This window comes from Rhinoraja longicauda, chromosome 24 (assembly GCF_053455715.1).
Source record: "Rhinoraja longicauda isolate Sanriku21f chromosome 24, sRhiLon1.1, whole genome shotgun sequence".
In the NCBI taxonomy this organism is placed as follows: Eukaryota; Metazoa; Chordata; class Chondrichthyes; order Rajiformes; family Arhynchobatidae; genus Rhinoraja; species Rhinoraja longicauda.
In genome coordinates this window covers 9,322,279-9,338,571 of record NC_135976.1, presented here as the reverse complement: position 1 = coordinate 9,338,571, position 16,293 = coordinate 9,322,279, and the positions used below count along the sequence as shown (strand labels likewise).

Sequence of the window (16,293 nt, the reverse complement as noted above, 5' to 3'; positions counted from 1 at the left end):
ATATTTTGGCGTTCCTTTGCTGTTGCCATGTTAAAACCTTGCAACCTCTTTCCTTGCAGGGAGGGTTAAGAGCTGAGATTGGCTGAACTGGAGATCTAGAGTGTCTTTGGGATTATCAAAGAGTCAGGGGTCATAAGATCACGTGATTGGAGCAGAATTAGGCTCTTCAGCCCATCAAGTCTATTCCGCCATCCAATCATGGCAAATCTATCTCTCCCTCCTCACCCCATTCTCCTGCCTTCTCCCCATAACCTGTACTAATCAAGAACCAAGGTTTTAGATTGAGAGCCAGGGTAAGGGGAGGCAAGACTAATCTCCAAAGCAGTCTTATTGACATATGGTATAGTATTTTTTTTTCACAAATTTGGACTTTTCACATCCTCTGTTCTGGTTTGGTTTGGCTGCTTGAAGTTATCAGTGAAGTTCCTTCCCTCTTCCACTATAAACATCCACAGACAAGAAGAATGCTGCAACAAAACAACAATCACACCACATTATTGATTTTAGCTTCCATGATTAAAAATCATTGCTTTTGGAGTAAATCACAAAAATAAGATTAAATGTAGAATTGCACACTCCGAGAAATTTGACTCGGCACATTCAGTCATGTTATACACCAGTGCATATTTAGATGTTTGACACATTGGATACAGTGCATTCAGAAAGTATTCAGACCCCTTCACTTTTTCCACATTTTGTCACGTTACAGCCTTATTTTAAAATGGATTAAATTATTTTTATTTATCATCAATCTACACACAATACCCCGTAATAAAAAAGCGAAAACAGGTGTTTAGATTTTTTTGCAAAGTAATTAAAAATAAATAATTGAAATATCACATTTACATAAGTATTCAGACCCTTTACTCAGTACTTTGTTGAGGCACCTTTGGCAGCGATTACAGCCTCAAGTCTTGGGTATGACACTACAAGCTGTCCAAAGACGTACAGGTATGTAGGTTAATTGGCTGGGTAAATGTAAAAATTGTCCCTAGTGTGTGTAGGATAGTGTTAATGTATGGGGATCGCTGGGCGGCACGGACTTGGTGGGCCGAAAAGGCCTGTTTCCGGCTGTATGTGTATGGTATGGTATGGTAAGCTTGGTACACCTGTATTAGGGTAATTTCTCCCATTCTTCTCTGCTGATCCTCTCAAGCTCTAAGTCTTCCTTCGTCTTCATAGCTTTGTTTTTGCTCTGACATGCACAGTCAACTGTGGAACCTTATAGAGACAGGTGTGTGTGTGTGCCTTTCCAAATCATGTCCAATAAATTTAATTTACCACTGGTGGACTCCAAACAAGGTGTGGAAACATCTCAAGGATAATCAATGGAAACAGGATGAACCTAAGCTCAATTTTGAGTGTCATAGCAAAGGGTCTGAATACTTATGTAAATGTGATCTTTAAGTCCTGTCTTCAATTAGTACAGTAATGTGCAGGGAGGTATGCTAAATTACATTTGTGATTGTCAGGACCTGAGCAGCAGGCCTTGGCACCGCAAAACCACCTGCTTATTTGCAAATGAATCGTGCTGGAATCTCACACTCAGACTATACTGAAGTGAACAGGTGCAGAATTGGAAGTTGTGCTTAAGAGCAATCCAGTTTTTACATAATCACAGTTGCTATGAAATAAATACCTCATTACAGAAACAATTGTATACAGTGCCCTCCATAATGTTTGGGACAAAGATCCATCATTTAGCTATTTGCCTCCATACTCCACAATTTGAGATTTGTAATAGAAAAAAATCATGTGGTTAAAGTGCACATTGTCAGATTTTATTAAAGGGTATTTTTATACATTTTGGTTTCATCATGTAGAAATTACAGCTGTTTTTATACATAGTCTCCCCATTTCAAGGCACCATAATCTTTGGGCCACATGGCTTCACAGGCGTTTGTAATTGCTCAGGTGTGTTTAATTGCCACCTTAATGCAGGTACTCTCAGCACCTTAGTGCTCTCAGCACCTAGTCTTTCCTCCAGTCTTTTCATCACCTGTGGAAACTTTTATTGCTGTTTATCAACATGAGGACCAAAGTTGTGCCAATGAAAGTCAAAGAAGCCATTATGAGACTGAGAAACAAGATTAAAACTGTTAGAGACATCAGCCAAACCTTAGGCTTACCAAAATCAACTGTTTGGAACAACATTAAGAAGAAAGAGAGCATTGGCGAGCTTACTAATCGCAAATGGACTGGCAGGCCAAGGAAGACCTCCACAGCAGATGACAGAATTCTCTCTATAATAACGAAAAAACAAACACCTGTCCGACAGATCAGAAGCACACTTCAGGAGTCAGGTGTGGATTTGTCAATGACCACTGTCCAAAGAAGACTTCATGAACAGAAATACAGAGGCTAAACTGCAAGATGCAAACCACTGGTTAGCTGCAAAATTAGGATGGCCAGGTTACAGTTTGCTAAGAAGTACTTAAAAGAACAACCACAGCTCGGGAAAAAGGTCTTGTGGGCAGATGAGATGAAGATTAACTTATATCAGGGTGATGGCATGAGCAAAGTATGGAGAGAAGGAACTGCCCAAGATCCGAAGCATACCACCTCATCTGTGAAACACAGTGGTGGGGGTGTTAAGGCCTGGGCATGTATGGCTGCTGAAGGTACTGGCTCACTCATCTTCATTGATAATACAACTGCTGATGGTAGTAGCATAATGAATTCTGAAGTGTATACACATCCTATCTGCTCAAGTTCAAACAAATGCCTCAAAACTCATTGGCCGGCGGTTCATTCTACAGCAAGACAATGATCGCAAACATACCGGCTAAAGCAACAAAGGAGTTTTTCAAAGCTAAAAAATGGTCAATTCTTGAGTGGCCAAGTCAATCACCCGATCTGAACCCAATTGAGCACACTTTTTATATGCTGAAGAGAAAACTGAAGGGAACTCGCCCCAAAAACAAGCATAAGCTAAAGATGGCTGCAATACCTGGGAGAGCACCACCAGGGAAGACACCCAGCAACTGGTGATGTCCATGAATCGCAGACCAAGCAGTCATTGCATGCAAAGGATATGCAACAAAATACTAACCATGACTACTTTCATTTACATGACATTGCTGTGTTCCAAACATTATAGTGCCCTGAAATAGGGGAACTATGTATAAACACTGCTGTAATTTCTACATGGTGAAACCAAAATGTATAAAAATGGCCTTTATTAAAATCTGACAATGTGCACTTTAACCATATGTGATTTTTTTCTATTGCAAATCTTAAATTGTGGTGTACAGAGGCAAATGGTTCTTTGTCCCAAACATTATGGAGGGCACATTCAAGGATGGGTAGTTGTAAAAATGCTGCAATAATTTAAATTACAACTAGAAAATGCTGTACTAAATTACGCAAACAAGATAAACAGTGCTAACAAATTTAATGTTAACTTACTTTGAAAGGATTCGAGCAGAAATATTATCAAACTCTTTTAATATGGAAGAACACGCCAATATATTAGGAAAAAAAATTGTCATGAAACATAGAAAATAGGTGCAGGAGTAGGTCATTCGCCCCTTCAAGCCAGTACCGCCATTCAATATGATCATTGCTGATCATCCAAAATCAGTATCCCGTTCCTGCTTTCTCCCCATATCCCTTGATTCCATTGGCCCCAAGAACTATATCTTACTTCCTCTTGAAAACATCCAATGAATTGGCCTCCACTGCCTTCTGTGGCAGAGAATTCCACAGATTCACAACTCTCTGGGTGAAAAAGTTTTTCCTCATCTCAGTCCTAAATGGCCTATCCCGTATTCTTAAATTGTGATCCCTGGTTCTGGACTACCCCAACATTGGGAATATTTTTCCTGTATCTAGCCTGTCTAATACCTTAAGAATTTTATATGTTTCTATAAGATCCCATCTCATTCTACATTCGAATGAATAGAAGCCCAGTCGCTCCAGTCTTTCATCATACGTTAGTCCGGCCATCACAGGAATTAACCTGGTGAACCTACGCCGCACTCCCTCAATAGCAAGAATGTCCTTCGTCAAATTAGGAGACAAAACTGCACACAATACTCCAGGTGTGTTCTCACCAGGGCCCTGTATAACTGCAATAGGACTTCCTTGCTCCTATACTCAAATCCTCTCGCTATGCCAGCATGCCATTTGCTTTCTTCACTGCCTGCTGTACCTGCATGCTTACTTTCAGTGACTGATGTACAAGGACACCCAGGTCTCATTGCACCTCCCCTTTTCCTAATCTGACACCATTCAGATAATAATCTGCCTTCTTGTTCTTGCCACCAAAGTGGATAACCTCACATTTATCAACATTATACTGCATCTGCCATGCGTCTGCCCACTCACCTAATCTATCCAAATCACCTTGCAGCCTCATAGCATCAGTTATGAAATTATGAAAGGGTGGCACGGTGGCACAGATGCTGCTTTATAGCACCAGAAACCCTGATTTGACTACGGGTGCTGTCTGTACGGAGTTTGCATGTTCTCCCCGTGACCTGCATGGGTTTTCTTCGGGATCTGCGGTTTCCCCCCACACTTCAAAGACGCACAGGTTTGATTAATTGGCTTGGTGCAATTGTTAATTGTCCCTAGTATGTGTAGGATAGTGCAAGCGTGCGGGGATCGCTGGTCGGCACGGACTCAGTGGGCTAAAGGGCCTGTTTCCACGCTGTATCTCTAAACTAAACTAAAATGACAAGTGTATTCATCAATAGAGGTAGATGTGCAGAGGTGTATTTTTGATGGAATGGATACAAATGCTTAATCCGTCTTCGTAAATATATCTATAAACATATATACATAAACTATTATGGCATCTCTGGAGAGAAGGAATGGGTGATGTTTTTACCAACAATGAACTTCAGAATATCAACAGGAGAGGTTTCCACCCAACGGATCCTCGGCTTGCTCTGGCCGACACGATGGCGCCTGGGGCCGAGGTGAGAGGCTCCCTCCCCCCTTTCCTCTCCCCCTCGCCCGCCCACGGCTCCGGGGGGACACTCACCGGCTGGCAACGGGTCCACGGATCGTCAGTTGGGGGAGGGTTGCCGGGTCCGCAGGAGAGGTTTGCACCCAAAGGGGGTTGCCGCGCCCGCAGGAGAGATTTGGAACCAACGGGTTCACGTCCGTCTAGGAAACTATAGAAATCAAATAATGCATCCACACTCTACACACTATGAGCAATTTACAGAGGCCAATTAACCTACAAATCCACAAGTTTTTTGGAATGTGGGAGGAAACCTGAGCACCGAGTGGAAACCCATGTGTTCACAGGGAGAACATGCAAACTCCACACAGACAGCACCCAAGGTCAGGATCGAACCTGGGTCTCTGGAGGTGTGCGGCAGCCGATCTACCAGCTGTGCCACAGAGCTGCCCCATAGCTTGTTTTAAAGGCTTGTCCCAGTTAGATGATTTTAAGGCGACTGCCGGCGACTAGGCTGTCGCCACACATTCGCTGGGGTGTCGCGGGCATGATCGTGAGTCGTCTCCAATGAATCGTAGCAGATCTCGGGTCGTCGCGGAAAGTTGATCTTGTTCGAAATTCTTCGGCGACAGCCGGCTTGTCGCCAATGATCGTAGCTTGTCGTGGGTGCTGTCGCAGGTTGTCGCCAGGTGTGGTGGGTTGGCGACTACCAACGTCAACCGGCGACAGGTACCGGGATCAGAAGACAAGTTGCGACAGGAACTGTCAAAACCCGTCCACAGATGTTCAGCTGCAACAGCCAGCTGTGGAATTGGTGCAGAGACCGCGATGCTGTCAAAGGGGGGCGGACACCTGACCATAACGACAGCAAGGTCCGGCCAGACCACCTTTTATGTATATTTTGTAATTGTTTGAAGTTTTTTTTTTTTTTTGCATGTAGTTATCCACCTTTCATAGGAATATAGTTTTAGATTTTTTTTTTAGATTTAGAGATACAGCGCGGAAACAGGCCCTTCGGCCCACCGGGTCCGCGCCGCCCAGCTATACCCGCATATTAACACTATCCTACACCCTAGGGACAATTTAAAAAAAAACATTTGCCCAGCGAATTAACATTGCCTGTGTGTCTTTGGAGTTTGGGAGGAAACCGAAGATCTCGGAGAAAACCCACGTAGGTCACGGGGAGAACGTACAAACTCCATACAGACGGCGCCCGTAGTCAGGATCGAACCCGAGTCTCCGGCGCTGCATTCGCTGTAAGGCAGCAACTCTACCGCTGCACCACCGTTAGTTTGAATAAAGTAGATCTTGGACATTTAAAAAAAATTGGAGTCTGAAGTTATTGCATTTCTAAGTACTTTCTCATGGCATCTCTTTCAAATATTCTGGTTTCATTTATTTTGACCAATGAAATAAACACTGACACAGGCATTACACTGCATTTAAAAGAGAACTCTTCATTTATTTAGATCAATGAAGCAAACACAAAGACAAGCAATTCACTGCATTGAAAGGCAAACTCTTTTCATTTATTTCGATCAACTTCTTGGATAAGTTAATAGTTGACATTTATAACTATTTCTTGAAGAGTTGCTGCTTCGTGATCTTTAAACTTTGAATGTTACTGATTGAATATTTGCATTAGAGATCCACTCTGTATCAGGCCAATTGATCATATTTAATGAACTGTTCTTCTTTGCTTTTTCTGTTAATTTTAATTTCACCTCCACGAGCTGTATCTCTTTTTGTTTTCTTTTAAAAAGTCATGGAAGCAAAGATTAGGCATTTGCAAACAATAGAACTCTCCTGTATCCACAATATAATTGAAAAGACATTTAACTTTATACTTGGAGCCAAGAAAATTTGAATTGGTGAATTGATTAGTTAAAAACCCTTGACAGCCACTAAAATGACCAATGCTGCCTGACATGGTACAGAAGTATGAATCCAATTCAAATAGGCACAGTGGTGGAGTAAATCACTGGGTCAGGTAGCATCTCTGGAGAAAAAGGATGGGTGATGTTTCAGGTTGGGACCCTTCGAGACAAGGGGGGGGGGGAGGTGGTTTAATCAGGACCTGATCTTATCATTGGTTAGCTGATATGCAAAACAGTGCAACCCTGCATATCTCGCACACAAAATGATATAAATCTTAGACAATAGACGCAGCAGTAGGCCATTCGGCCCTTCGAGCCAGCACCGCCATTCAATGTGATCATGGCTGATCATTCTCAATCAGTACCCCGTTCCTGCCTTCTCCCCATACCCCCTGACTCCGCTATCCTTAAGAGCTCTATCTAGCTCTCTCTTGAATGTATTCAGAGAATTGGCCTCCACTGCCCTCTGAGGCAGAGAATTCCACAGATTCACAACTCTCTGACTAAAAAAGTTTTTCCTCACCTCTGTTCTAAATGGCCTACCCCTTATTCTTAAACTGTGGCCTCTGGTTCTGGACTCCCCTAACATTGGGAACATGTTTCCTGCCTCTAACATGTCCAACCCCTTAATAATCTTATACGTTTCGATAAGATCCCCTCTCATCCTTCTAAATTCCAGTGTATACAAACCTAGTCGCTCCAGTCTTTCAACATATGACAGTCCCGCCATTCCGGGAATTAACCTAGTAAACCTACGCTGCACGCCCTCAATAGCAAGAATATCCTTCCTCAAATTCAAATCTTACCATGAATGACAGAAATAAAAAGTGTTATCCTTGTTTAAGTTCATTTTTGAATGATGTAAAATTGAAGGGGGTTGGTGCAATATACTGCTAACCCACAAATGTGTTGTTATGAGATATTCACATTTGAAAAATCCATAAATCACAATAAAAAGGTGCCTATGTTATTTGACCAACTTATCGGTTGAATTTAAATATGATTTTTTTTACAGGTTGTAGGGTAGTGGGTAAGGATGGTGTTAATGCATGTAACTCGTTTTTCACAAAAGTGAGGATTCGCACTAGATTGCACCCACCCCCTCAATTATATGTTAAATTCAAAACTAAACTATGGTAGTAATGTACATTATTCATGTCTAAAGCTAGCACTTCTGTATCAGTGTAGGTATGAATGCATTACATTTTATTACACTAACATAGAATGAAAAAATATCTTGACATGTTATTTTATTCACAATATTAGGATTTCTGGAAATAAATTTGATGTCACCGATTGCGAATGTGTGTGGGTAGGCCCGAATGACATGTATGTGAGAGAACAGTGATCATTATAGGGAGAACCATGTGCTGAGAAGTGTGTGCATAGAGAGATTGAAAGAAAAAAGTTGCTAAACAAATAATTAGAGGAAATCGCAAGAAACTATATATATATATATATATGAATATACATACACCGTAAAGGTCGAATCGGGTTATGTACATCATGTGAAAAATAAGATGAAGAGAGAAATAGAGCGTTGCTTTAAATCAAAGTTGCTTCTGATCCATGAGAAGGAACTTTGAGGTCTATTTGTCTCTATCTTGCCTCTCTCTCACACACAAACACACACACATATATATATATATATAAATGTTAAATTTGTGCAGAGTGTGCGTTTGAGCAATACAAGAGAAACTACACAAAAGAGGGGGCTGAGGAGGAAGGATGGGAGGGAAATGGGCAGAAACTAAAAAATAATAAAAATCAGAGAAATTAAGCAGAGGGAAAACATTTAAAAATAAAAATAACAGAAAAATGTGAGTTGATAGATGATATTTTAATGGTATCATCACACATACTGTTCCCCCACAACACCGATTACACTGCGAGAGGCATAGCGAACGGCGGGCTTTGCCTAGTAAAATGGCGGACGTTCCGCTCCTTTGCGTACTACACTTCAGTATAGGCGATTTCAACGGAGTGGTTCATCTTGCTCCTCTAGTATCTTTGGCCACAACTAACAGGTGTTCCTGTGGTAACACTGAGACTGTAGCTTGGTCTTGAATTCTCACTCAGCATCGTTAATGTCTTTGCGAAGACCATAGACTTCTTGTACGGCTCAGGATTATTTGAGTTAAAGACTAGGAATTCACCCTTGAGTGGACCTCACAGTTCATCCATGTTTCCTGATTGGGGAACATAAGTATTGTCTTCATTGGCACGCATTCCTCTACCACTCACTGAAGTCCGCGACAGCAGTGACATACTATTTTTTAAGTTGGCCGCAAAGACCTTAAATATGGACAAAACTCTCTGGTCCATTCTTTTGTTCCTACCAAACCGCCACCTTATTACAGGACTTTCTCATGCACAGGTGATGCAACACGTCCTTTCATCGCCTCAGTTCCAATCAACCAAGGACTCTGCATGTCTCTCCCTCGCACTAGTCCAGTATACTGGATTCCTAATCCTTCGTACTCATTTACACTCTCTAGCTCTCCCATTCATCACATAACCTTGCCTAGTTTATCCCCAGTTATCTCCTACCATACAGCGACCTACCCTAGAACCTCCACTCCACAATGTCTGGAACGTCTCCACTTTTTCTATATGGAGCAAAAGGCTGAAACTGCCAGTCTGTCAAGAGTTCACCAACACCTCCGATGCATCCACTGCATTCCATCATCAACATCCTGCTTCATAGTTTCTATTTCCTTGATATTAGATCATTGCCCTATTACTCCTTCAAGCATCTACAATCTACCTTGGCACCAATGTAGCGACAACAAGCTGTGTTGTTTTGCGATTTATATAAAGAAATAAAAGGAAGACATAAAACCCCCCCCAATATTTTAATGAAAGTGGTAACCCTAAACTACAAAGCAATTTACAGCAGTTCTGCTACATCATGCTGGTCATACCACAACAGCATTTTTAAAATAAATGCAATTTGGAGCAGAAAAAAACTGTGAATTATGTTTGTTTCTCAGTGGTTTTGTCTGTAATTAAGTATTTTCATCATTATCTCTTCTGTATTTCATATTTTTCTATTTACACGAGCATTTGACAAGCTGTAAATGCAAAACTCTGGCCCAAAAATAGAGAAGTGAGATTAGATGAGTAACATGTTTTTAGCTATCGCGGCATGGACTAAATAGATTGCTCTTGCAGCCTTTTCAGCAGTTCTACTTCTTAAGATTCAGTATGTCAACAAATACTGTTGAACGTTTACAGGTGGAGAGCATATTGACTGGATGCATCGCTGCCTGGTTTGGAAACTCGAATGCCCAGAAACCAAGATGATTGCAAAAGTGGTGAACACTGCCCACCCCATCACTGGTACTGATATCCCCGCTCTCAAAGGGATCTACAGGAGGTATAGGAGCCTGAAAACTGTAACATCCAGGTTCAGCAGCAGCTCCATTCCTACAACTATCAAGCTCTTATATATTCTATATAAGCTATGAGCAAATTGGACTTGGGGCCATTGTTTTTATCTTTGCACTATTATTGTTTAGGAGGGAACTGCTGATGCTGGTTTAAACCGAAAAGAGACGCAACATTTAGGAAAAACTCAGCGGGCCAGGCAGCATTTCTGGAGAGAAGGAATGGGTGACATTTCGGGCCGAGACCCTTCTTCAGACTATTGTTTGTTTGTTTATGCATCTATGCATTTACTTTCTTCAGTGAACCTTCAGTGGCACAACACATACCTGGCTTTCAACTAGTCCTTTCAGTTCCATATTCAATGCACTTGTTGATCCCATATAATTCATGATCAAGGCCATCTAATTCTAACCTATCTGTCTTTCCATTTTCCACTGAAACTCTCATTTATAACCTCATTACGTGAAAATTACTTCTACACTTTGCTAGTGAGTTTCCTTAACTCCACATTTTGCTATCTGCACCACACAGGGAAACCTGTCATTCCTCTCTTTCTATATCATTTGCTTTGCTACGATTTCAAAACAAATCACTTATACTAGCTTCGAGGGCCTTATTCTGCAATCTTAGACTTAGAGTCTGCATACTTCTGCCATCTCTGCTTTAATGTCTTGCTTTCTGCTCTTAGCTTATTCACCAATGCCTCAATGTGTCTGCATCCCGACCTCGTATATCTCCAATTACAGTCTTGCATATCTCTTCAGTCATTTCACTTAAGAGTCATAGAGTGATAGTGTGGAAACAGGCCCTTCGGCCCAACTTTCCCACACCGGTCAACATGTTCCAGCTACACTAATCCCACCTGCCCGCATTTGGTCCATATCCCTTTAAACCTGTCCTATCCATGTTCCTCTCTCACTGTTTCTTAAATGTTGGGATAGTCCATGCCACAACTACCTCCTCTGGCAGCTTGTTCCAAACGCCCACCACCCTTTGCATGAAAAAGTTACTCCTCCGATTAAATCTTTTCCCCTTCACCTTAAACCTATGTCCTCTGGTCCTCAATTCACCAACTCTGGTCAAGAGACTGTGTATCTACCTGATCTATTCCTCTCATGATTTTACACACCTCATTAAGATCACACCTCATCCTCCTGCGCTTAGAGTCCCAGCCTACTCAACCTCTGCCTATGGCTCAGATCCTCTAGCCCTGGCAGTATCCGAAATCTTCTCTGTACCCTTTCCAGCTTGACATCTTTCCTATAACATGGTGCCCAGAACTGAAAACAATACTCTAAAAGCGGCCTCGCCAACGTCGTATACAACTACACCATGACCTCCCAACTTCTCTACTCAATACCTCTGTCTGATGACGGCCAATGTGCCAAACGCCTTTTTGACCACCCTATCTACGTGTGGCTTCACTTACTTTCAATAGTTCACCTGATTTTATATCCATGTTCATTCCACATGCAAAATATTAATACAATGTACTTTGACTTGTGATAGACATAAAAAACTGGAGTAACTCAGCCTCCAGACAGCATCTCTCCAGACAGCATCTCTGGAGAAAAGGTATAAGTGACTGGGTTGAGATGTTTAATCCAGCATCTGCAGTTCTTTCCTACAGGTACTTTGACTTGTACTGTATTAACATTTTTATTACTCAAAACAATGCATTTGTAGCAAGAGAGCTTTAATATAAAGGGATTAAAATTAATTTCTTTACCTTGACAATTTTATTTTTTTTAATACAGCCATACTTCCTGATCTTTCCTTTACGAACACAGAATTTAATTTAAACTTGCCCTGTGAAATTTTAACATTATAGGCGATATACAAATTGGTCCCCAATGCAGTTTTTTTGTAAAAAGCTTTAAAACATATACATTTAATTCTTTGAATATCACTCTGAAGCTAAAACTAGGTTAAAAAAAAGAGCTTTTGAGTAATGCATACAAATGATCAACTTGAATATACCTAATCTACCAAAATCTGTATATACTGATCCTACCTAATGAACAAGAAAACATGCAGGGAGGAACTGCAGATGTTTTGGGTCGAGACCCTTCTTCATATAAGAAAACTATCTAGTTAAAAAAATACAAATACCTCACTGCTCTGATGTGTTAATGGTAATGTTAATACTAATCATACCTACCACAACTTAAATATGAACCACTAATTTTGTATATCATCCCTAATTTTGCAAAAGAAATCTCAGGAAATGTATTTGACTAGAGGAAAGAGTTCATTGAACAAAACAAGATTCCAATATAATGTTGTTTATTTTGATAAAAATTGAAATGCCAACCACATTTTGTGCACTTAATAATAAGTGCACTTAACTCCCCAGTTTCTACCAACTCTAATTAAAAGCCAGAAAACCAAGAACCACTGAGCAGGAATGGCAATAGTTTATGAAAATTATCTATTATGACAGACAGTTATATAAAAATATGGCTATTTGAACTTTATTGTAAATTAAACATTACTATATGTACATTGGGATATTGGCTAGAGTGCTTTAAATCTGTTTATTTTCAAATTCTGTCCTCTTGGAGCCTGACGAGAAACTTACACCACTACCTTAGACAAAGTACATTGAATCTGGAAACGAAACATGCCAGTGATAGGAGAGAATTGGTACAGTTTAAATCCATCAACAGCTCCAAAGAACTGGATTGCATCTGAAGGGTCTCGACCCGAAACGTCACCCATTCCTTATCTCCAGAGATGCTGCCTGTCCCGCTGAGTTACACCAGTTTTTTGTGTCTATCTTAATAATAATAATAATTCATTTATTTTATATAGCGCCTTATCGCATGCTCAAAGCGCTTTACAAAAACAATTAACATAGAAACAAACAGACAAACTATCCTGACGGAAAAGCGGCGAATACTCAACGCCAGCGTCCTCTCACGTCAGGGTCCGGCAGTAGACATTAAAAAGCACAAGACACACAGATATAATTTTTTACACAAACAGCCATCACAGTGATTGCTCTAGGCATACCCTCACTGTGATGGAAGGCAAAGTCTTATCTCCTCCTCGTTCTTCTCCCGTGGTGCATCTTGCATCTTAAAAACCTGTGTTTGGTTGCACTAAGGACTTCGGGTTTTTGTGTTGTATTAATATCTATCGTTTTTCAATTTACTATATGGTATCTATGTGTATTGGGTTTACAAGCCTGTTATACTGCTGCAAGTATGAATTCCATTGAACCAAGTCAGTACATGTGATAATTAAACACTCTTGAAACAAGTCACTGGCACGAACATCAATAGATTGATCAACGGTGCCAACACGAAAGAAACAAACAGCCAAAATCAACAATCTGCTCATAGAAGACGCCGGGATGATTGAACACCAGAAACGCACAAGCACTTGCAACAATATCTATCCAAAGGGGGGGAAAGAGTTAAATGTTTGATGACCGTTCGCTCCCTCTGCTCGCCATCTCTTCGCCTCAAGGTATAGGCTGCATTCTCCAAACGTTAAGGCCCTCACCCCTATCCGCGGCTGCTGAGCAGCCCGCAGTTTATTGCCCATAGTCTGTGAATCAGTTTGGGAGCGGACAGTTCCGACTCGGGCCGGTGACTGCAGGGGAAGCCGGTTGCCACACCGTGTGCGGCGCCGCCGCCGCCGGGCCCGGCTGGCGATTCACTCCCATAACATTCAGCCTCTTTCAGCGCAGCAGAGCGGCCGGCTGGAAGCCTGCGGTAGGCCCGAGTCACCCGCCTGTTTGAGTGAAGAGGCGAGAAGGGGGCGAGGCCGCCTAATGCGGCTGCTGCCGCCGCCTCTCCCCCGCCTCCCCAGCCATTGCCTCTCCGAGCCGCCGGCCGCTGCTGCAACGCAGACTGGGAAAAAAACACTAACCTTTTTTTCCAACAATTCCTCCGTGCGACCGCCATGCACCAGGGCAGGAAGCTCAGTGGCGGGAACCGCCCGCCCCCGACCGAGCATTGACCGATGCCATCCACGTCGCGCCAATGCAGCGCGACCAACATATTCAGAGTCCCGGGCTCCCGCTGCCTTCCCCCAGAGCCGAGAAGCGCCCCATGCGCCGCTGACACAGCGGGCGCGTATTCATGGTCCGGGGCCTCACAGCCTTTTGAATCGCCCCCTGAACCGGCATTTCGAATGCGTTACCTGTGCGGCGGCGAGGCTGAAGGTTGGCATATGCAGAGTCCCGGGCAGCTAACCGGCGACAAAGCCCGAAATGTTTAACCTTCAGAGTCTGAGGAAGGGTCTCGAGCCGAAACGTCGCACATTCCTTCTCTCCAAAGATGCTGCCTGTCCCGCTGAGTTACTCCAGCATTTTGTGTCTAACGTTAAACGTCGGGATATCGCCCCGAAACCTGTATAGTTAAATCAGTAACCATAGCCGAGACCCTTTATGCCAATCATGGGCCAGGACGGTTGTTTGGTTTGAATGCGGATTAAAGTGTTGAATCGGTGGGAACAGCGGCATGTGTGTAGAAGAAGGAACTGCAATATGTATGCAGAAGAAGGAACTGCAGATGCTGCTTTAAACCGAAGATAGACACAAAAAGCTGAACTCGGGGATCGGTAGAAATACAACGTTGGCTATTGTAGAGACATACTTCTAGTGTTGCCACTGTGTTAGGGTGGGAATCGCCTGGTGCTGGGCCTGGCTGGGCGTCCTCTTGACCTATGTGGGATTTTCAATAATTTGTCAGGTTGTTAAAAAGCTTACTAGACGCATTAACAATGATTTCCACCGCCCAAGACACAAAGGCACGGTAGCGCAGCGGTAGAGTTGCTGCTTTACAGCGAATGCAGCGCCGGAGACTCAGGTTCGATCCTGACTACGGGTGCTGCACTGTAAGGAGTTTGTACGTTCTCCCCGTGACCTGCGTGGGTTTACTCCGAGATCTTCGGTTTCCTCCCACACTCCAAAGACGTACAGGTATGTAGGTTAATTGGCTGGGTAAATGTAAAAATTGTCCCTAGTGGGTGTTGGATAGTGTTAATGTACGGGGATCGCTGGGCGGCACGGACTTGGAGGGCCGAAAAGGCCTGTTTCCGGCTGTATATATATGATATGATATGATAACAGACAATACGTCATCTTTGTTTTATAATTTTCGGCCTGCCGAGTATGAGCCAGAATGAATTGGAAAATGGTTGGAGTCCAAAAGCCTTTAAAGATACAAAAAGCTGGAGTAATTCAGTTGGTCAGGCAGCATCTCTGGAGAAAAGGAATAGGTGACGTTTCAGGTTGAGACCCACCTTGCACACTTTTATGTTCCTTTGCCCTCCATCCATCTCCAACTTGTTCTGACTACCAGATTTGAACTTAGACAGAAAATCTTTTGAAAATGCAATTATCTGTTGAATTAACTTTGTCGACAATGTCTTCAAAGAATTCCATCTGAGCATGATATATTTTTGTCATTATGCTTTGTATGAGGGGGTATGTGGAGAAGGCAGGAACGGGGTACTGATTGAGAATGATCAGCCATGATCACATTGAATGGCGATGCTGGCTCGAAGGGCCGAATGGCCTCCTCCTGCACCTATTGTTTATTGTTTAACTCTTGAATATGTTTTCAGCTATTAGATGATTAACTTTTACATCTTTGAATAAAAACTTACCTTTTCTTTATGTTGAATTGAACAGGCTATCATTTCCTGGACTTTTGATATCCATTTTAAAATTGCATCATGAAGTCTACTCCTTTAACACTTACAATTTTAACCTATATATTATCTTTTCCATAAGTTTTTTAATGTGTTCAGACGAAGGGTTTCATTCTATGTTTACTTAAGTGGTTCACCAGAAAATATCAGAGGGCAATTAAAAGTAATATGATCATAATGCTAAAGCTGGACTGAAGCTATTTTAGAAGAAAGAGACTGAGGTCAAGCTGTTTACATGGATGGAGCTTCAGATGATTAGTTCCAGTTCAACAGAAGATGTGATCTCGCTGTGTTTTTAGTTTAGTTTAGAGATACAGTGTGGAAACAGGCCCTTTGGCCCACCGAGTCCGCACCGACCAGCGGTCCCTGCACATTAACACTACACACACACACGGGACAATTTACACTGATACCAAGCCAATCAACCTACAAACCTGTATGTATTTG

The 16,293-nt window shown here is 42.3% G+C and overlaps 1 protein-coding gene across 5 annotated transcripts in view; it reads right to left on the bottom strand.

Moving 5' to 3' along the window:
- LOC144605412 (zinc finger protein 76-like) overlaps positions 1–14,197 on the bottom strand; it is a 46,807-nt gene extending 32,610 nt beyond the window's left edge. For 3 of the 5 annotated variants that reach the window (XM_078420633.1, XM_078420629.1, XM_078420632.1), the window contains exon 1: positions 14,059–14,197. The gene's annotated coding sequence lies outside the window, so the exon portion shown is untranslated. Of the gene's footprint in view, positions 1–4,834; positions 4,867–4,990; positions 5,102–14,058 lie in introns of those variants that run through there. The other 2 variants (XM_078420630.1, XM_078420631.1) reach the window with 2 other exon arrangements.
- Positions 14,198–16,293: the final 2,096 nt, after the last annotated feature.